The sequence below is a fragment of the Macaca thibetana genome, chromosome 2 (genome assembly GCF_024542745.1).
Source record: "Macaca thibetana thibetana isolate TM-01 chromosome 2, ASM2454274v1, whole genome shotgun sequence".
NCBI lineage: Eukaryota > Metazoa > Chordata > Mammalia > Primates > Cercopithecidae > Macaca > Macaca thibetana.
This window is the reverse complement of record NC_065579.1, coordinates 83,184,527-83,206,690: the sequence shown is the minus strand read 5'-3', so window position 1 is coordinate 83,206,690 and position 22,164 is coordinate 83,184,527. Positions and strand designations below refer to the sequence as shown.

Sequence of the window (22,164 nt, the reverse complement as noted above, 5' to 3'; positions counted from 1 at the left end):
ACCTCCCTTCCCTTTCTCTCTCTTTCATTATTCATGGATTTCATTATCATTAGAAAAATTGTGAATTGCTGGATCACTTAGATGCATTACTATCCTCTTATGAAACTATTCCTGATGATGAAATTCTTTTAATCAGCCCCACTTTCAGATTTTCATATAGGCTTGTCCTTTAATAAGTTTTTTTTTTTTTCCAGAAAAATATGCAGCAGGTGTGGCAAAACAGAAATACAATATTCTTGGAAGTAGATTTGTTTGGATAATAATTAAACTTTCCTTTTTCTGTACTTGGACTTTCTTCTTCTAGTAATTTCTTTGTCTACATTAAATTTTCAAGAAGGTTGACGTTATCATTCTTTTAAACTCTTCAAAAGACAGTCAAATTCTTGTTACATCTTTTCAGGTTTTTTATCTTTAGGAGCTGTTCATTTATATTTCCCTTAATCTTTTCTGGAATAGACTATCTCATTGCTTCCCACTGGGTTTTCCTAAATACCAGCAACTTGTTTTTCAACAAATAATCTTAACCCAACAACCACCTCTCAAAGCTTTATAACATCTGGTAAATGCTAGTGCACGGGAACAAGGCGGAAAAGAATCTAAAGAAAGAATATGGGGCCAGGATCGGTGGCTCATGCCTGTAATCCCAACAGTTTGGGAGGCCAAAGCGGGCAGATCACCTGAGGTCAGCAGATTGAGACCAGCCTGGTCAACATGGTGAAATCCCGTCTCTAATAAAAATACAAAAAATAAGCCGGGTATGGTGGCTTGCGCCTGTAATCCCAGTTACTTGGGAGGCTGAGACACAAGAATCGCTTGAATCCGGGAGGTGGAAGTTGCAGTGAGCTGACATCACACCACTGCACTCCAGCCTGGGTGACAGAGTGACTCTGTCTCAAAAGAAAGAAACTGCACTCCAGTCTGGGTGACAGAGTGGCTCTGTCTCGACAGAGAGAGAGAGAGGGAGGGAGGGAGGAAGGAAGTGGGGGGAGAGAGAGAGAGACAGAGAGAGAGAGAGAGAGAGAAGGAAGGAAGGAAGGAAGGAAGGAAGGAAGGAAGAAAAAGAGGGTTTTGGAGTTGATCCAATCTGATGTCATGCAAGGCTCTGCCAGTACCTTGGTGACTCTGATAAATTAATCTTACCAGGGCATCAGTTTGCTTATCTGTAAAATGGGAATAAAATTCACACTTCAAGGTAATTATGAGGATTAAGTACAGTATAAGAAAGCAGAGAGCATGGTCCATAATAGGCACTCTTTTAACAATTTCCCTTTGCTTCCTCCTAGAAACGACAATGATAAAGCTCAGGATTTAATCATTAAAACATAAATAGTTACAGATGCAAAACACTCATGTCCCAACTAGCTCTTCTGACACTTTGATATGCAGAATATTTGGCATTTTTCCTCTTTCTTCTTAATGGAAAAGTGCTCCTAATATTAGTAAAAATGAAAATTTTGGGGGGAAAATGATCCACAGTTTCTTTATCTCTGGATAAAGAAAATAGAAACAGCTGTTTCTATTTTTGTCACGGCCTGGCTTTTATACAAACCGGTCACATTTTCTCCACAGTCACAAACAGGGTGTGCTTATCATGGCATCACCTCTTTCAAGGGACTAATAGATTTATTCCAGGTGATAGTGAGAAGCAGCTAGAAAAGGAGGATTGGAAGGCTGCGGGGGTGTTAAAGTTATCTGATGATACTGTTCGAACCTTTCTCCGGCACAGAAACTCCACAAAGAACTCCTCTGCAGTTTTCGCTACCCAGGGCTGTTTCTTTAAATTGTTTGACGTCAGAGAAGGAATGCTATAGCAACAGTCTGTCAAACTGGAATTAACTCCGAAGAAAAATGGGGGTGGGGAGAGGAAAAATGCTCCCAGGCGGTACTGACTTTAGAGGAAGCAAATTGGATAGATGCATTTATTTTATGACATTTTAAACATAAAACACCCAGATAAATGTGAGAAAGAAAAAAAAAAAAACTCGATTGAGATGCATGTGGTGTTTAACTCATGCAGAGAAGAGCGACTTGGCAGGGATATCTGGAAGGCCTTCCAGTTTTATCAACGACAATAGGAACAATAACTTCCAAGTATTTGGAGGCAGGCTTCGTGCAAACATTACTTCATTTAATATGCTTAGCACCTTTATCAGGCAGGTATCACTATCCTTATTTTGGCGATGACGAAACTTAAGCCCGAGACGGTACACGGTCCTACAACTAGTGATGGTAGAGCGGGGAATGTAACGCAAGGTTGTGCGACTCTGGGCTTCAGTTTACTTTCTGACATTTAGAATTCCAGAATGGGAAACCTAAACGGGACCTTTGGGGTCTTCTAGCTCTGCCCTTCGATCCTGCTCACCAGCAAACTGGCGCCTGTCAGAGCCGGAAAGGAAACTGGCCACGCCACTTAGACGGGCGCTACTTAGCAGCGTGCCCCAGCGCCGCACCAACAAGAAAACGAAACTGCCCGGGAAGGAATGTTTTTCTTCTCCTTCGGGCAGGAAACGAGAGAGAAAATAGGAAGCAGAAGCTGCGCGCGGCTCCCGCTCCCTTCGCCCCCCGCCCGGGCTGCGCGCGCTCCGAGGGTCTGCGCGCCCCCGGCACGTCCCCGCCGGGCCCGCGCGCCTCGTGCCTCGTGCCTCGCGCCTCCAGCCACGTCCCCGCCCTGGCTCCGGCGCGCCGCGGAGTTGGCTGCTGGGCGGTGCGGGACTGGGTGTGGCCGGCGGTTCTGGTTTCGGCGGTGCGCTGGGCTGCGCTCTCCCCGCGGGCTCCGAGCTCCAGGAGCTGCTGTGCGCTCAGCGGACCCCGGCAGCGCGCGGTCGACGCGGGCCCGAGCTCCCTCCAGGTAGGCGGCGAGCTCGCGAGCGGCGGCTCTTTGGTGTGCCCGGCGAAGCGCTCCCGGGCTTCTCGCAGAGACGTGGGGCGCCGCGAGCCAGTCCTGCAAAACGGGGCCCGGGTGACGGTGCGGGGCGGGATGGGTCCCTCCTGGCTCCGGGACTGAGGGCTCGGGCGGCGGACGGTGCCCGGGAGGGACGGGGAGGGCGCGCCTGGGTCGCGCTCCGCTGCTGCGCGGGAACCGGCCTCACGACCGCCGGCGCAGGCACTTCCCGGGTGGTCCAGATGGCTCGCCCGGGCCAGCGAGGAACGGTCGGCGGTCCAGGTCCTCCAGACCCCCTGGGTTTCTCGTCACTCCCCGAGGCCTCCTCCCAGGAACTCAGAGTACGAGCCCGTGCGTGCCCCCAAAATAGCGGGTATTCGGGACTGCCCAGGAGGGCTATTGGGTGGAGAGCGCTGGGAAAACTCATAAAAGTTCTACGCTGAGTCCAAAATTAGTCCAGTGGTTTTGTATCTGATTTATTTTGGGAATGATATAATGTCCAGAGTTTGGGGATGGGAGGGGATTAATGAATTTTGAATACTTGTGAGTTCAGTACAAGAAAAAGTGTTTTCCTTTTCTCTCCACCTTTTGCTACTTCAGAACACAGATGATTGCCATATACTTTGATATGTATTCCTATTCGCTAAGGGAAAATTGAATTTTCAAAAGTTTAAAACCAGGCTTTCATTTGTTTATATAAGCAATACTTTGTTATTTTGCATCTCCTTGTCTTCCCTTTTCTCCCTCTCCTTCCCTTTCTCTTTCCATAGAGGATGAGGATGCATCTTTCTCCATCTCAGCCACTGACAAAGTAGCTTGGCGTGTGGATTAGCACTTTATCGGGAAGTTTTCTTAACACGTTCAAAATTTAATTGTTGATTAGAACTTTTATTATCAGTCCATCTCAGTGTTGCAAACTGAGTTTATGACCATTAAGTACATCTTCTAGGACAGAGATAGAACACACGCTGCTTATTTAAGATGGGAGGGAAGTCATTTCTAGTCGGAGAGGAAAACGACGGATTAGGTGCATTTAAAATTGTGTGCTTTGAGTCTCTGCCATTGTTCATTTTAATACTCTTCAGTGTGGTGCTTTTGGTTTACTACTGATCCTGGGCTCTGAAAATTTGCTGTATATTTCAGTATGTGGTTTTAAAACATTTTAAGATTTTCCATGTTGCTTTTTGGTTTGTAGATGAATTTGAAACTGAAATAGAAACTTTTAAAATGTCTTATTGAACTTTGTCAACCTTCTGTATATACTTTTATGAAACTGATTAATACAGCTTTTGATACATTTAGGTTGGTTCATCTCTTTGTGGGCCTGTAGACATTATTTAGGAAGTTATTCCGAGTCATTGGCCTTTGTTAACCTGTAGAATTGTTTCTTTTAAACAATTGGCATGTAAGTATGTCAGCACATACTTTTACACTTTAAAAATAGACTCTGGGGCAATTTGAAAATTAAGAATTGGAACTAAGTGTTGGACATTTTTCTGCCCTTACCAAATGCTGCCTGAGATGGTGTGATTTCTCTTAGGCGTGTTATTGAAGTCAGCTGGCTGTGTCATCAGTTTCTTTACCTTGCTGACTATTTTAATCTGCATCTGTTATGGACTTATTTATTAAAATATTTCTTCTGGGCTGGGGCAGTGCTGTAAGTTATTCTTCTTATATCTCACAATAACACCCTTATCTACTTCCACAGGTAAGGAAACTGAGGTTTTAAGTAACTTGGCAGTGGTCATGTAGGCGTTAAGTAACTCAACTGGTATTCGAAGCAAGACCCCTCTGCTTCCACAGTCCGTGTTCTTTCCCCTGTGCCATATTAACTTAGTACCAGGGCATTAGGAGTGACCCTCAATTACTCATTAGCATGTGTATAAAATATCCAAGACATCCCAGAGACATGTTTGTTTTTCCAGCATGATCATTATTGTCCGTCCATGTTTTTATACAACTTCTCACATCAGCCATTCTCTTTTCACCATGCTACTCCTAGTTAAATGTCTTGTTCCAAGTTCAAAACCTCCCTTTTGCCAGGGCACAGTGTATCCTATTGATATTAACAGGTAGTGATGGTTTAATTATTTTGATAAAATAATAATGCCATTTTAATGTGGGTTCTCTAGAAAGAGAGTTGTAACTAATTTGGAAGGTTACGAACAGGATGGCAATCTGTTTTGGGATATGAGAATCCTTTATATACCTCAAATTAAACCAGGTGATATTTTGATAGATATTTCCCTCTGCAATTTATCATACTCTCTCCTGTGTCTTCAATTTGTCAGTTACTACAGAGTCATTTGCACTATTTTACAGTCTGTCTCCCATTTTAAAATAAAATTGTTTCTTGATCAGTGTTCTGCTTCAGTGACTGCCTCATTTCTTTTTATTTATTTATTTTTATAAATAGAAGCAGGATCTCACTGTGTTGCCCAGGCTGGTCTTGAACTCTTGGGCTCAAGCAATCCACCCACCTCAGCCTCCCAAAGTGTTAGGATTACAGGCGTGAGCCACTGTGTCCGGCCCTGCCTCATTTCTCTACCTCACCTTGAGGAAGCTTAGTTTTTTAACAGCACAAAAATAAATACAGGAGCAATAACCAGAAACTAATTAGTTAACTACAGGCACTGGGTAGGAACTGAGTAAACGGGAACAACAGAAGGAATGGCATTGCTCTGAATATACCTTTTTGCATAGTTTTGAGTTTTGGAAACTGTTAGTCTTTTTTATGTTCAAAAATAAAATTAACAAGATGTGGAGAGTGGGACTCCAAAACTGAATACAAACAGCAACAACAAACCGTGTATTTCTGTGAATAACATAAACTCCCAGAAGAAAGAAAGAAAAAAAAAAAAAAAAACCCAAGTAAGTTTTGAGCACAGGATTAAAGATTAAAGAACTGAAAAAATAATCTTGAACTCTGTGTACTCTGTGTAGTAGGCTATTATTTGTATGGTAGAGGTGTAGCAATTCTGAAACTATTTTGTGTGTGTTACAGGATTGAGCAAATGGGTCAATTCATTGATATTTTGGGAACTGGGATTTTCAGTGAGGAAGAAGATAACTAAAAATATGAAACAGGCCTGGCGTGGTGGCTCACACCTGTAATCCCAGCACTTTGGGAGGCCAAGGCAGGCGGATCACAAGGTCAGGAGATCGAGACCATCTTGGCTTACACGGCGAAACCCTGTCTCTACTAAAAATACAAAAAATTAGCTGAGCGTGGTGGCAGGCGCCTGTAGTCCCAGCTACTCAGGAGGCTGAGGCAGGAGAATGGTGTGAACCCAGGAGGTGGAGCTTGCAGTGAGCCGAGATTGCGCCACTGTACTCCAGCCTGGGCGAGAGAGCGAGACTCCCATCTCGGAAAAAAAAAAAAAAAAAAAAAAAAAAAAAAAATTGAAACAGAAGAAGGCAATGAAGAACTCTTGATTTTGGATTGGAATTAATGGTATCAACATGAACTCATGATTAAAATATATATTCACATATGCCTACTTGCATCTATTTGCTAGTTCTGTCTAATTAAAGGGCCCAGAAGCAGTGACATTCTAGGTAATTAATTTGGATTCAGGCAATGTTACTTCAGGCAAGTGCCACACAGTCTCAAATGATCTCTCCAGATTAACACCAAGGGGAAAATAGTAGCTTCACAGTGGAGAAGTGTGGCAGACACTACCTTAACCAAGGGATCAAAGTTAGCATCGCCAGTAGTAGCATAATCATGTTCTTCTTGCTGTGTCTGAACCGAGAACATCATTACTTTTCTGTGGTTTTTCTAAAATAACCAGAATTTAATCACAAGGAAACGTTGGGGGACCTTTATTGAGGATTATTCTAGAAAGTAACTGCCTTGTAATCTTCAAATATGTCAGTGTCATGAACGACAAAAGGTAAGGAACTATTTCAGATTAAAGGAAGTTCAAGAGACATGGTAATTAAATACCATGCATAATCCTGGATTGGATCTTGGCTTGGAAAAAAAAAATCATTTCTCTAAGAACATTGTTAGGATATTGGCAAGATTTAAATATGGAGTAATAGTGTTGTATCAGTGTTAAATTTTCTGAATTTGATAATTGTTTTGTGATTATGTAAGATAATGCGCTTGTTCTTAGAAGATAACACAATGAATTGTTTAGGAGTAAAAGGTCAAAATGTTTTTAGCTTACTCTCAAATGGATAGACAATAATGATTCCATATATAGAGAGACTGATAAAGCAAATATGGTACAAGTTAGCAATCTAGGCGAAGGGTACAAGGGTGTTCACAGTATTACTGTTTTCAAGTTTAAGATTTTTAGAATTGAAAAGTTAAAAATAAAACTTCGAACAGTAACAATGCAGCTTTGCTTCAAAAAGAAAATCTTTGAAAGACTCCATATAGGCTGCCTCTCCTCCTTATCTGCCATCTTCTTCTGAACCCACTCCAGAGAGACATTATTCCTCCTACTTCATGAAACAGTTCTTCTCCAGGTCACCAGGGATGTCAGTCTTGCCAAACTGGATCTTCAGCCACATTTGATACAGGCAACAGATAACTCCTTTCTTATCAAAATGTCTTTTCCCTTGGCTTCTGGGACACTCGCTCTCTCTGATTTTCATCCTGCCTCATTGGCTACAGTTTCTCATTCTTATCCATCTCAGTAAATAGTACCACCATCCACCAGGTTGCTCAGGCTAAAAATTCTAAGAGTTATCCTCATTCCCCTGTTTCACTCATCCTAAATCTATTCCTTCAATAGCAAGTATTATGGGCTCTACCTTCAAAATCACTGCAGATTGGACCATCTTTTTTAAAAATTTGATTTGACCATTCCTATCACCTACACTGCCACCACCACTCTTGTGTCAAACTGTATTCTTTCCTGGCCTGGATGACTGCAGGAGCCCCCCAACTGGTTTGTCAGCTTCCACTCTCTGTCTCCCACCAGCCAGCATGAACTTTAAAAGAGGTAAATCAAAGCAGGTTATATCTCAGTCATCAGAACCCATTATTGTTAGATAAAATAAAAATGTTTTAGCCAGGCATGGTGGTGCATTTCTGTGGTCTCAGCAACATGGGAGTCTGAGGTGGGAGGATTGCTTGAGTCCAGGAGGTCAAAGTTGCAGTGAGCCATGTTTGTGCCTGGGTAATAGAGTGAGACTCCATCTGAAAAAAAAATCAGGAGTTTTTTTTTTTTTTTTTTTTTTTTACCATGATCAAGAGGCTATGACTGGACTCTGGGGCACCCTTCTAGTCTCCTCTGCTGCTCTCTGCTGTGCTCACTCTGTTCCAGCCTCGCCATCGTCACTGCTGTTGGTCCAGCATGTCGGGTTAGTTTCTGCCTGGGCCTTTGCTTGCTGTTCTGCCTGGAATGCTTTCTCGCAATTAAGACATGGCTCATCCTCTCATTTCATTCAGTCCTTACTTAATTTATACAAAAATAGCCTTCCTCCTCACCCTCTAACTTCTTGAAGTTCTTGCAGTTTTTTTCTTGCATACGACTTATCTGTACTTAAAATTATGATGTGCTTTCTTGTTTATCTCCTAGACAAATACAGAACAAAGCACTATGGCAATGGGAAGTTTTGTTTTGTTTACTACTGACTCTCTAGAGCCTGGAATAGGTTTGGCACATGGTCAGGACTCAGATATTTGTTGAATGAAGGAATGAATGCATGAATTAGTATTTGCTGTATCTTAGCTAATGCTGTTTCAAATATAGAAGACAGTTTCCCAAGAATCTGACAGTATTAGTGCTATGTAAGGTGTTTGGTGATGCTGCTAAAGCTTCTCTGAAAGCTAAAAAGTTACCAACTTTGAGTGTTTCACGTCGTCACCTTTCTTTTGTATGCCCTCTGGTGGAGTGATAATAATAAGCGGCAAGCGAGTAGAATAGGTCGAGAAGAAACTAAAAGGCAAGAACTTAGATCACAAACTGGATAATTAACTTAAAAAAATAGATTTGAAAATTTTAATTTTAGTTAAGCCTCCTGAATAATTATAATAAGATTAGAAAGAATGAAAAGAAAATGAGGCACAGTTAGATTTGAAGAGATATCTGGCTTAGGATGAAAAAATAACCTATTGCACACACCCAAAATGTTTGGATTACTTAAAATAATTCCTGCTTAAATATACTTCTGTCCCTTAAAGTATTTTAATATTTTTCCATCTTTGGTTCAAAGACCTCTTTCTCTCAACCGTAGTAATCATTTCAGTGAACGTTTATTGACTTTACCATGTGTCGGTTAATGTACGCAAGTGGTGAAGCCAGTGTTCAGACTCCAGCAGTAGAGGACCAGAGACAGTGCACTCAGTCATCATGCTTCACTACCACCTTTGTGCTAATGTCCTGTGGATGGTACAGGGACTGGAGAATTTCCTTTAGAGCAATAGTTATGGACAGAAAAATGCTTGGTAAGTTCACAGTGTGTATTCCTCAGTTCCATTTTCCAGTATGTTTATAGAGAGCCCTTTCTTCCAGAATTGCTGAAAGATGTGTTATCTTTTTTGAAATAGGAATCACATGAAATGTTTCCACGCTCAGGTGCTACTGACTTGCTAAAATAATATAAAGTTTCTCTTAGTGTACATATTTAATACTTATGGCAGTAACAGCTTCATTGTTCCCCCACTTTTGGCTTTAGCAGGGTTTGTTCATATACTGTATAGTTATTACAAAGGAAATTTAGTATACCTTACTGGGTAAGGACAAACTTCCACTGAGATGCTTATCTTACTTGCAGTAGGAAACCTCCAAAAAAGAATTTGTTCAGAAGATATCATTATTCTTAGTATCTTTGCAAGTCGGTACTTAGAGCACTAACAGTGTCTTCTTAATAGCTGCATAATATTTCATTGTATGAATGCATCATATCTACTCTCCTATTTACATTTTAAATTTTTTGTCATATAAACAATTTGCTAATGAATATCCTTAAACATTAATTCTTAGCTATCAAAAGTGTTGGCCGGTTGCAGTGGCTCACGCCTGTAATCCCAGTACTTTGGGAGGCTGAGGTGGACAGATTACTTGGGCCCAGGAGTTCAAGACCAGCCTGGGCAACCTGGTGAAATGCCATCTCTACAAAAAAAATACAAAAATTAGCCAGGCGTGATGGTGTAAGCCTGTAGACCCAGCTACTTGGAAGGCTGGAGTAGGAAGATTGATTGAGCCTGGGAGGCAGAGGTTACAATGAGCTATGATCATGCCATTGCACTCCAGCCTGGGTGACAGAGGAGACTTTTAATTGCCTTTAAAAAAAAAAAAGAAAGAAAGAAAAAAAATACATAAAATACTCTTTTTAGAAGCCTTACTGTTTCTACTCTCTTTTAGCTTGTCATGAATTTTCAGCTATGGAGAAATTGAGGAAATCTGCTTTCTTTATGGAACAGATTCTGTCAATTTCTCTATAACTGAAAAAAGGGAGAATACTACTTTGGGAGGGACAAGATGAGGACAATGGCCCCTATGCCCAAAGAGCTAATAATCCCTAGGCTCTTATATAGAAGTTTTAATTTTTTTTTTTCTGGCAGCACTTAGCAATGGCTTGACTCAGGTTTTTTCTCCTTATTTTTATATTCAGTTTTTCAACAAACACCTTTACCCAGAAATTGTTTAAAATATGAAAATTGGTCATTAACTACTTGGTAATGTGATAAAAACCCAGTAAGGCAGCTTAAGCTGAATGAGGTTTTATGTCTAATTGGCATGTGACATAAATTATATACATTGTGTTTAGGATAGTTAAAAAGGCTTACGGTGGCTCGTTTTCATCAGGAAATAATTTAAGACATTCTAGAATTCTGCAAATTAAAATATGTGTGTATGTATATATGTATGTATGTACTTTTTGAGACAGAGTCTTTCTCTGTCACCCAGGCTGGAGTGCAGTGGTACAATCATGGCTCACTACAGCCTTGACTTCCTAGGCTCAAGCCATCCTTCCATCTCAGCCTCTTAAGTAACTGGGACTATAGTTGCATGCCACCGTGCTGGCGAAATTGTGTATTTAAATGGGACATGGTAGGCAGTTAATTACTTGAGGAAATTGAAATTTGTCAACAAGGGATCTTAGTTATCTGCATTACTTATTAAATGGGGCTCTAGGGAAGCTGTTGAGAGATAAACAAACAAACAAACAAACAAACAAAAAAAAACCACCCTGAAAAATGTGATCTCCTTGCCATGTGATCTAAAATACAAGAAAACTTAGTATTTAAAAATTTTAAACTTAGATATTAGTTTTCATGGTTTGTGTTAACCTTTACTATGGAAGTTAAAATTTTTGAACAAGAGATTTCATTTGGTTCACTAATTACTGAGTGTATCATCAGGGAAACTTTTTTGGGGGGAGAAAAAATGAAAAAAACCACAGAGACTCTTTGCAGTAAGACATAAAGAAGGTAGAGATATGTTAGTATGTAAATTTCATTCATGTTTATATGTTGACTCATTTTTTTAATGCAAAAAAATCTCCACAAAGGTTTTAGAAATGATGATGAGACAGATTATGAGAGGATACTGAAGAATTGGGGGGATTTTGTGTTCCCTTAAGGCATTGAAGAGCAGTCTTGGTATATCTGATAGAGAATTTGTAGGATAAAAACATCAGTAGGAAAATCAGCAGTAGAACAAAACTAAATGTGACTAAATGTAACTAAAAATGAATATTCTGTTCAAACTGCATGGTAGAGATAAGACCCTTTGAATGATAGATTCTGAGAACATTAGTAGTAGGGGTAGAGAATTGGGGATGGGATGGAATCCCAAATAACTTGAGTTATTAATTAACTGCTAATCTAACCTGAGACAGTAATTGTATAATATTTTGGTAAATAAAGTGTGATCCTGAGGTAGCAGAGATGGATACCAGCTCATCTCAGAACAATATCACTGTAAGTACACTTGCTCGTTAACTAAAACTTCTAAATTGTATCTTATAGGTAGGCTTTATGGCTTTGTTAAGATAAATGAAATCTACAGTGAAAGACGCTGGATGCTGTATTCTATTTCTACTTATTATTGGTAACTTTGAGATATTTTACCTTTTTTTTTTTCTGAGACAGAGTCTCACTCAGTCACCCAGGCTGGAGTGCAATGGTGAGATCTTGGCTCACTGCAACCTCTTTCTCCCAGGCTCAAACGATTCTCAAGCCTCCCCAGTAGCTGGCGTCACAGGTGTACACACCAGTCCTTGCTAATTTTTGTATTTTTAGTAGAGATGGGGTTTCACCATGTTGGCCAGGCTGGTCTTGAACTCCTGACCTCAGGTGATCCAACTGCCTCAGCCTCCCAAAGTGCTGGGATTACAGGCGTGAGCCACCGTGCCCAGCCATATATTTTACTTTTATTAAAGCTGTGAGCATATGGAATTGTAGCTACCTTTCCATGACTATGTTAATTGCACAAGTTACATTTTGTCCTATGTAGCTGAGTTAGCAAATAAGCTAGATGGTAATGCTTGTGAGGCACTCATAAACATTTGTTGGATGAAATTCTGATATCCCCAGTTGTCATATTCTAACCCTTTAATGGTGGGATTGATTTTTAAAATTTTTGTATGTAACCAAGAGTAATATATAACCAAGTCTGGTAAATTTAAAGGGTTGTTTCTGGTAAAACAAAAGCGAGTTATGTGACTTTAAAGTGATACAAGACTGCCAGGTATGGTGGATCACACCTTTCATCCCAGCTACTCAGGAGGCTGAGGTGGGAAGACAACCTGAGCTCAGGATGTCAAGACAAGCCTAGGCAACCTAATAAGGACCCTATCTCTAAAAAAAATTTTTTTAAATTAGCTCGGCACGGTGGTGCATACCTGTAGTTCCAGCAACTTGGTAGGCTGAGGTCGGAGATCGTTTGAGCCACTGAGTTCAAGGCTGCAGTGGTGAGCAAGGATGGCAGTGCCACTGTGCTTTAACCTGGACCACAGAAAAAGACGCATCTCTTAAAAAAAAAAAAGTGACATAGGACTGTGTGACTTTGTAACACAGAGATAACCACACGTGGTCGTTAAAAAAAATCCAAGAGATGATAATGCTTGAGTGGTCATGTAAGAAAAGCCAGGCTAAGTGTATGATTTAAAATTTACATAATCATAATTTATGTTTTTAATATTTAGTTCACAAAATCTTAGAGTACTAAAACCAAGAGGCTCCTCTTAGAGAAGGTAGTTTTAGGACTAAGTAAAAGGAAATGCCCTGCTATTTTACAGAGCTGATGATAAATTTATAGAACTTGTTACTTTAAGAAGTAGTACAGGAGAAAATATAAGCATACTAAAAATGGGTTCAGTGAATTCATGGACAATAGTTTCAAAACATATTGTGTAAAATTTAAGAGAAATCCTTAGTATGTTGAGTTCAGCCACATTCTCATAAACATTTGGTTTCAATGATGTGACACTTTAAATACAAGTTCTGTCATAGCACTTATGCTCTAATATGATTATAGTGATGAGCCCCATAATGATGTTTCAGTCAGCTGGGCGCAGTGGCTCACGCCTGTAATCCCAGCGCTTTGGGAGGCCGAGGCAGGTGGATCGAAACCAGGTCAGGAGTTCGAAACCAGCCTGAACAACATGGTGAAACCCCATCTTTACTAAAATACAAAAATTAGCCAGGCTTGGTGGTGGGCACCTGTAATCTCAGCTACTCGGGAGGCTGAGGCAGGAGAATCGCTTGAACCCAGGAGGCTGAGTTTGCAGTGAGCTGAGATCACACCACTGCACTCCAGCCTGGGCAACAACAGTGAAACTCCATCTCAAGAAAAAAAAAGGATGTTTCAGTCATTGAGTGGACTGTATATAGGGTGATGGTCCCATAAGATAATAATATCTTTTTTTTTTTTTTTTTTTTCTGAGACGGAGTCTCTATCACTCAGGCTGGAGTGCAATAGCGAGATTTCGGCTCACTGCAACCTCCGCCTCCTGGGTTCAAACTATTCTCCTGCCTCAGCCTCCCAAGTAGCTGGGATTACAGGTGCTGGCCACCAAGCCTGGCTGATTTTTGTTTGTTTGTTTGTTTGTTTGTTTGCTTTTGTATTTTTAGTAGAGACACGGTTTCACCATGTTGGCCAGGCTGGTCTCAAACTCCTGACCTCAGGTGGTCCATCTGCCTTGGCCTCCCAAAGTGTTGGAATTACAGGCATGAGCCACCATGCCTGGCTATACCACGTTTTTACTATTCTTTCTATGTTTAGATATGTTTAGATACACAAATATTTACCGTGGTGTTAAAATTGCCTGCAGTATTGAGTATGCAGTACAGGTTAGTAACCCAGGAGCAATAGGCTATATGCTATAGAGCCTAGGTGTATAGTAGGCAATACCATCTAAGTTTGTGTAAGGACACCCTTTGAATTTTGCACAGTGATGACATTGCCTAAGGATGTGTTTCTCAGAGCATATTCCCATCGTTAAGTGATGCATGGCTGTATTGTTACTTACCTGTTTTTCCAATGGATGAATGTTTCTGATGGGGTGGGTTTCTATGCCTAGCACAGGGTAGGTGTTTAATACATGTTTGTTGAGTGGAAGAATGAATCACATGATGATTTAGATTGACAGTTGGTCAGAATAATACTCATTTCTTACGTACTTTTAGGAGTATAGGTGAAAATAATAGGAATAATGCAGAAGAAAATCCTTTTGAAAACTTTCCCACAGTGTTGACTGGAAGAGTTTAAACGTATTCATTTAAAGCTGCTATTGTCTCTCTCCCTCCCTCTCTATAGATACATATCTAGATCTATAGCTCTAGATATCTACAGATCTAGATATAGGAATTTTTATAAAATACACTGAAAGAATAGAAACATATCAACACTATACTTAAGACATGTACTCTGCATTAGGTTTTAATTCCATAAATTCCTATTCATTTTTTATTTTTATGCATGAAATTTTACTGGGTAATGGAATTTACCATCCCTGTTAAGATTCGGCATTGATGACATATCCTGTTCAATGTCATAAGCCCTAATTATTAACCCCAAATGGACCCATTTATGATACATGGAGAAAGAACTTGTTTTTCTTCTTGGTCAGTTTGCGCCTGTACCAACTGATCACATCGTGCTTGTTCAGAAAACGTAATCACAAGTTCTTTCAAAAATAATGAAACATGTAAAAGTCAGCTGGCATTTCAGAATCTAAGTCCCTTTTTAATTCCCAAAATACATGAAACACTTTTCTTGGTGAGTATTTTCTCATGTACTTTGCTACTTTAACAAAGATTAATTCTTTTAAGCCTTAATTTTTTAAAAAATGGCTCAAGTGTCTCTTTTTTTAGGTGGCATGAATATTTCAAGATAAAAGAAGACAGCTTGGTTCCTAACTAAGCCTGTCCTTCCCGACCTTGGTATTTATTTTATTCTTATGGTTCTTTAAAGGAAGACCAAAGGAGGTATAGCTGCTCCCTGAAAAAATCACAGTTCTGTTTGATGCATTGTTTCCATCAAGGAAAGAGAAGATAATACCTGAAATAGGTCAAGGAATTAATTGTTAATGATTTCTGTGTACAAGTGTTTTAAGTTGGGAGCGTTGCAAAAATTGCAATTTATATAGGAACTTCCTTGCCTTTTCTGAAGCCATTCTTCAGAAAAAAAATTCAAAATCTTATCACAATTCAGATATGGGAAATTATTTTGCTTTGTTTTAAAATGAACTAAGAACGAGAATAGTTTTTTAAAAATCTATATTCCTTTTAATGTATACATCAAAGAAAAAAACTGAGACAAGCCTCAATCATTTTGTGAGGTTTATTTGCCAAAGTTAAGGATGTGTGCCTGGGAGACAGGTCTATGCCTATCTTTGAAGATGATTTTGAAGGCTTCAATATTTAAAGGAGAAAGGGCAGCGTGTTGGGAAATATGCAGTTTTCATGTGGGAAGTGGGTAGGGGAAAATATCATTCATCCCTTTGTTTAGATCAGGAAATCTGTATTTTTACATAAGACAACATAGACAAATAGGGCAGAGGAAGCAATCAGATATACATTTGTCTGAGGTGAGCGAAGGGATGATTTTGAGTCCTGTCCTGTGTCCCACACCTGTGAAGATAAGCTATCAATTGACATTGCCATGGTGAGCTTCAGCGGAACTGCTTTAGGGTAGAGATCTTGGGGCCCATAAGGATTTCTTTGTGGGGCAAAGTGTGAGGGAGGTATGTAGCTTTTCATCTTTGCAGCCATCTTATTTAGGAACCAAAATGGGAGGCAGGTTTGCATGACCCAGCTTGACTTTTCCTTTAGGCTTAGTGAGTCTGGGGTTCCAAGATTTATTTTCCTTTCACAGATGTCTTTATGTTTAAGTATTTAGATGTTTTATCTGATTAGGAAGATTATAAGTGCCAGTTTAGTGATTTTGGGGAAGTGATTAATGCATGAACACACGTTCTTGAACTTTCCTCCAATCACACGATCTTAAACTGCTTGTGTAAATAAGAGCTTAGACCAGTGGATCTCAAACTCTAGAGAGCTTCAGGCTCACCATGAAGACTTACTAAAACACAGATTGCTGGGCTCTACCCTCAGGGTTTCTGAGTCTGTAGTCCTGGGAAGGGATTTATGAATTTGCATTTCTAACAAGTTTCTACGTGATGCTGATGCTGCTGGTCCCCACACTGTGAGAACCATAGATTGAAACTGTTTGGTTCAATTAGTGATTATCAACCCTGGTTCCGCCCTTACACACTTGAAGAGTCAAGGCCTTAGGGTGGGTATGGGCCACAGTGGCAGGTGCTGCTGATGCGGTGGGGCAAGTATTTAAATCTTCCAGGATGTGGATGTAGTTTGAGAAAGCCCTTCAAATGATTAGTTGTTTTCTTCCTATTCTCTCTCCCCCTTTGAAACCACTCTCCTCTACCCCTCAGTACGAGAGTCCTGGTGCAAATGAAACAGCGCTCATGGATTGTTTTAGTCCTTTCCCAGAAAATAAAACACAGCCTTTACCAACAGTTGCCCCATTGCTTCTTAAGGAGTTCAGTAGAGGAAGAAGTAGTTAAATTGCAATATAACTGAGGTGCGAAGGCCAGGAAAGGACTTCCTTCTGGTTATTTCTTTTTCCATTTTTGTTTAGAGCACTATAGTATTAGATCCGTCGATTAATCACTGTAGATAGTAGCCTGAGTAGTGTTCATGGTTATAGCTTCTTCATGTATTTCCCTTGCTGGGCCAAATTGACTTAAATTTCCAAAGACATTAAAAAATGTGTATTATTTAATTCCCAAAATAATCCCGTGGGGTAGAGATCCCCACTGTGCAGATGAAGGAATTGAGGCTTAAAGAATTTCTGGGGTCACACTGTAAGTAGTCATCTCTGGCTCCTTTAGGTTGTGTGAACTTGGCTAAGGTCCATAACCTCCATGTGTAAAGTTTCCTTATCTGTGGAATGAGAATGATACTGGTACCTACCTTCTGAGGTTGTTTTGAGAACTAAATAAAGAGTTACTGCACAGAGTTGTATACATACACGTAATAAATGCTCAATAAATGTTATCTCTTGGTTGGCTAACTCCTAGTTAGTACTTTTGAAGTTCAGGGGTAATCCTGCCTTTTCTTTTTTTTTTTTTTTTTTTGAGATGGGGTCTCACTCTGTCGCCCAAGCTAGGGTACAGTGGCACAATCGTAGCTCACTGCAGCCTTGACCTCTAGGGCTCGAATGATTGTCCCGCCTCGACCTCCCAAAGCACTGGGATTGCAGGCAAACACCACCACACCTGGGTGATTAAAAAAATTTTTTTTGTAGAGATGGATACCTGCCATGTAGCCGGGCTGGTCTTGAACTCCTGGTCTCAAGTGATCTGCCCACCTTAGCCTCCCAAAGTGCTGGGATTATGGGCATGAGCCACTGTGCCTGGCCTATCCTGCCTTTGTGCCAGGTGATCCTCCTCATATGTATTACAGGTCAGTCTCTTAACTATTTAGAAACACCAAATACTCTTGAAAACTACAGGTTTTTTTTTTTTTTTTTTTTTTTTTTTCCTTTTCATAAATCATTTAGTGGCAAAACCTTGTATGACCTAAACTCATTTGGTGGCACAGTGTGACCTGAACTGTAATAACGTGAAGCTATCGCTTAGTCTGTTTTTGTTTTTTGGAGATAAACTTGCTCTGTTGCCAATCAGGAGTGCAGTGGTGCAATCTTCCGCTTACTTCAACCTCCGCCTCGCAGGTTCAAGCGATTCTTAATGCCTCAGCTTCCCAAGTAGCTGGGACTGCAGACTCACGCCACCATGCCCTGCTGATTTTTGTATTTTTAGTAGAGACGAGGTTTTACCATGTTGGCTAGGCTGGTCTTGAACTCCTGGCCTCAAGTGATCTGCCCACCTTGGCCTCCCAAAGTGCTGGGGTTATAGGTTCTTAGTCTGTTTTTTTCCTACCTCGTATGAGCATGCTTTACATTTTGCTGCAGAAATGTTAATTCTTGACTCTGTGGGTGCTGCTCTGGGGTCTGGTTGTGGTGTTATGCCAACACAATGAACATCCCTTTCTAAAACCTGGGAACTTCCAAATTCTGAGATATATCTGGCCCTAGGGTTTAGGGTAATGGATTATGGGCCTATGTGTGTATGTGTTTATACGTCTGTCTTCCCTTTTAGACTGTAAACTCCTTGAGACCTGGGCCTCAGATTTATTCATATGTAGCCCCAGTTCCTGGCACATTCAGTAAATATTTGGTGAGAGAGTAAACCCTACTAGGACATAACAGTTAGGTGAAGGGAAATAGACTGGAGAGGAGTGCCTTGTTTATTTCCTGGAACACAAAACAGCCTGCCTTCAGTTCACAAGAGGTTGAACTATTTTACTTTAGGGGTATTTAAAAATGCTCAATGTGATGAGTAATTTGGTAGCAAAACAAAAAACAAGATTTAAAAAAGTTAATGCCGTATGCTACAATTTCAGCATCTGCGACTTCTATTTTCCTCTCTTATCCACTTGTACACATGCAGCTGTAGGGTTTTGACTAACTTCCTGAGAAAGCAAGCCACGTGGAGATGTCTGTGTATGAAATACTTGGGGTGGGTGGGCATGTGTGTTTTAAAATGTCTTGGTTCAAAAAAAAACATAAAAGCTTTAAATATTGTACCTGATTCATTATGGTTTTTAAAAATTATTTTATAAAGTATAAGAAATATAAATTTGTATTGCAAAAAGAAAAGTAGCATACTAGAAAATTTATAACAAATTTAAAATTATGAATAGACTTCTAGAGAAGCAAAAGTAGTTTATACTTACTTTTATTTTATTTTATTTTATTTTATTTTATTTTATTTTATTTTGAGATGGAGTTTCACTCTCATTGCCCAGGCTGGAGTGCAATGGCATGATCTCAACTCCCCGCAACCTCCGCCTCCTGGATTCAAGCGATTCTCCTGCCTTAGCCTCCCGAGTAGCTGGGATTATAGGCATATGCCTGGCTAATTTTGTATTTTTAGTAGAGACAGGGTTTCTCCATGTTGGTCAGGCTGGTCTTGAACTCCCAACCTCAGGTGATCCGCCTGCCTGGCCTTCCAAAGTGCTGAGATTATAGGCATGAGCCACTGCATCAGGCCTATACTTACATTTTCTAAGTACAAATTAAAGTAACATTTTTTATGGCTTATATGAGCTTTCATGATCAGTATGAAACAGTAGCTAGGAAATACTTGTATTTTCTTGTCTTGTGCAGATTAAAATGTGTTCACTAACACAGCAATATAATTGTACAGCCTGCATAATGCCTTGCTTCAGTAAAAGTTCTGTGGACATTCTAAGACATGGAATGAGAAGGCCATTTGAATTATGCAAATGTATTTTTTCCATTTTATTTAACAGATTGGCTTGGATACAATGGCTCATTAGTATCTTTTGATATTTGTAACTGGTACAGCTGAACTCTTAAAAGATAACTGATATGCTGCTTTCTGCTCAATAACGCTTTCACTATGTGATAGTTATTTAAAATGTGTTAAATGAATCGAATATTCGTGTTGAAACAGTGCTTAATCAAGAAGTTACGGTGACAAAATAAGAGCACTGTGTTTATGAAACAATTTCTATTTAATTATTGGTTTAAAATTGCCTTAGTCAGCAATGTTAATGCCGCTTTGAAGATTGTGATAAGCAGCTCCAATGTGATCTTGAGCAAAAATCACTATTGGTTGAAATTCGTTGACGATTACACTGTGCCCTTCTGTGTTTTTTTTTTGTTTGTTTTGTTTGTTTTGTTTTGTTTTTTTATAAAAGAAAGGGATGGTATGTGTATCTCATATTCCTCTTTAGCTTTGCTTCCTCCCAAGAGGGAAGTTTCCTAACTAGCTTGATGAAGATAGAACCCTGGACACATAAATCAATATTTAAATGAATGGAGGAGAAGGACCCATAAAGGTAAAAAGAAGGAATAATTAAGTACAAGGGTAATCGGAGAAGTATGGGTTCATGAAAGCCTCAGGAATAAAATTTCAATAAGAAGGGAGGATCATTAGATTGAGCAAAGAGGTCTTAAGATGCCCTTTGAAAAGAGGCCGTATGGGTGGTAAACAACCTGGGTTTCAGAGTCATATGGTTGGATTCAAATCTGAACTCTGCCTCTAATCTTAAGCAAGTTATTTAACCTCCCTAAGCTTCATTTTCTTTTTTCTTTATTTTTATTTTATTGTTCCCAGTGGACTTCAGGTGCAAGAGTTGGATAAATTATTAATATGCTCACCTTTGATTCCTATAGCACTTGCTTTTATATATTTATGTTTGCTTGCTTATTTTGTTTGTTTATTTTTAAGAGACAGGGTCTCATTCTGCTGCCCAGGCTGGAGTACAGTGGTACAGTCATAGCTCACTGCAGCCTTGAACTCCTGGGTTCAAACCATCCTCTTTTCCTTGGCCTTTGGAGTAGCTGGGACTACAGGCGTCCACCACTCCCCTGCATCCAGCTTGTGTGCATTCTTTTTTCCTTCCTTCCTTCCTTCCTTCCTTCCTTCCTTCCTTCCTTCCTCCTTCCCTTCCCTTCCCTTCCTTCCTTCTTTCCTTCTTTTCTTTCTTGCTTTCTCTTGCTTCCCTGCTTTCTTGCTTTCTTTCTCCTTCCTCCCCTCCCCTCCCTCCCTCCCTCCCTCCCTCCCTCCCTCCCTCCTCCCTCCTTCCTTCCTTCCTTCCTTCCTTCCTTCCTTCCTTCCCTTCCTTCCTTCCTTCCTCCTCCCTCCCTCCCTTCCTTCCTTCCTTCTTTCCTTCTTTTCTTTCTTGCTTTCTCTTGCTTCCCTGCTTTCTTGCTTTCTTTCTCCTTCCTTCCTCCCCTCCCTCTCCCTCCCTCCCTCCCTCCCTCCCTCCCTCCCTCCTTCCTTCCTTCCTTCCTTCCTTCCTTCCTTCCTTCCTTCCTTCCTTCCTCTTTCCTTCTTTCTTTCCTTCTTTGACAAGAGTCTTGCCCTGTTGCCCAGGCTGGAGTGGAATGGTGTGATCTCGGCTCACTGCAACCTCTGCCTCCCAGGTTCAAGCGATTCTCATGCCTCAGCCTCCCAAGTATCTGTAACTACAGGCACACACCACCACATCTGGCTCATTTTTGTGTTTTTAGTAGAGACAGGGTTTCACCACATTGGCCAGGTTGGTCTGAAACTCCTGGCCTCAAGCGATCTTCCCACCTCGACTTCCCAAAGCGCTGGGATTACAGGTGTGGAGCCACTGCGCCTGGCCCATTGTGTGCATTCTTAAGCAATGTATCATTTAGTTGTTGTTGTTTTTTGAGTTTTGTAAAAGGGGTATGATGCCAGTATGTGTCTCCTGGAATTTGCTTTTTTTTCTCCCAAAATTATTTTAAAGATCCATCTATGTTGCATGTAACTGTAGTTCATTTGTTTTCACCGCTGTATAATAATTTACTGTGAAAGCACTACAGTGATCCATTCTCCTGTCAGTGGGCATTGGTGTTCCAGTTTATTGTTATTATAAGTAGTGCTGTATGAACACTGTTAAATCCTGTGCACATGTACTATAGATTCCTTAGGGCTTATATATCCAGAAGCAGAATTGAACTGTCAGGTTGAAAGGTACATGTGTTGTCACCTTTGTTAGATGTTGCCAAATTGCTTCCCCAAGAGTTGCCCCATGGAATTTGTCCCATTTCTACAACCTTGCCAACCCTTGGTTGAGATATAAAATGTTTTTAATCTAATAGGCATGAAATTCTATCTTATTTTAATTTGCATTTCCCTGATTCCTGAGGTCGAGTGTCTTTTCATTTGTATGTGGTCATCTGCAGCTTTTCCTGCTGTGGTTTGCCAGTCCATATTTTTCACATTTTCCTATCGGATTGTTAGTCTTT

At 40.4% G+C, this 22,164-nt stretch overlaps 1 protein-coding gene across 1 annotated transcript in view; it reads left to right on the top strand.

The window, feature by feature from the left end:
- The first annotated feature begins 2,598 nt into the window (after positions 1–2,598).
- The window catches only part of GNB4 (G protein subunit beta 4), a 59,210-nt gene continuing 39,644 nt past the window's right edge, over positions 2,599–22,164 (top strand). The window contains exon 1 of the mRNA XM_050778317.1: positions 2,599–2,848. The gene's annotated coding sequence lies outside the window, so the exon portion shown is untranslated. The remainder of the gene's footprint in view (positions 2,849–22,164) is intronic.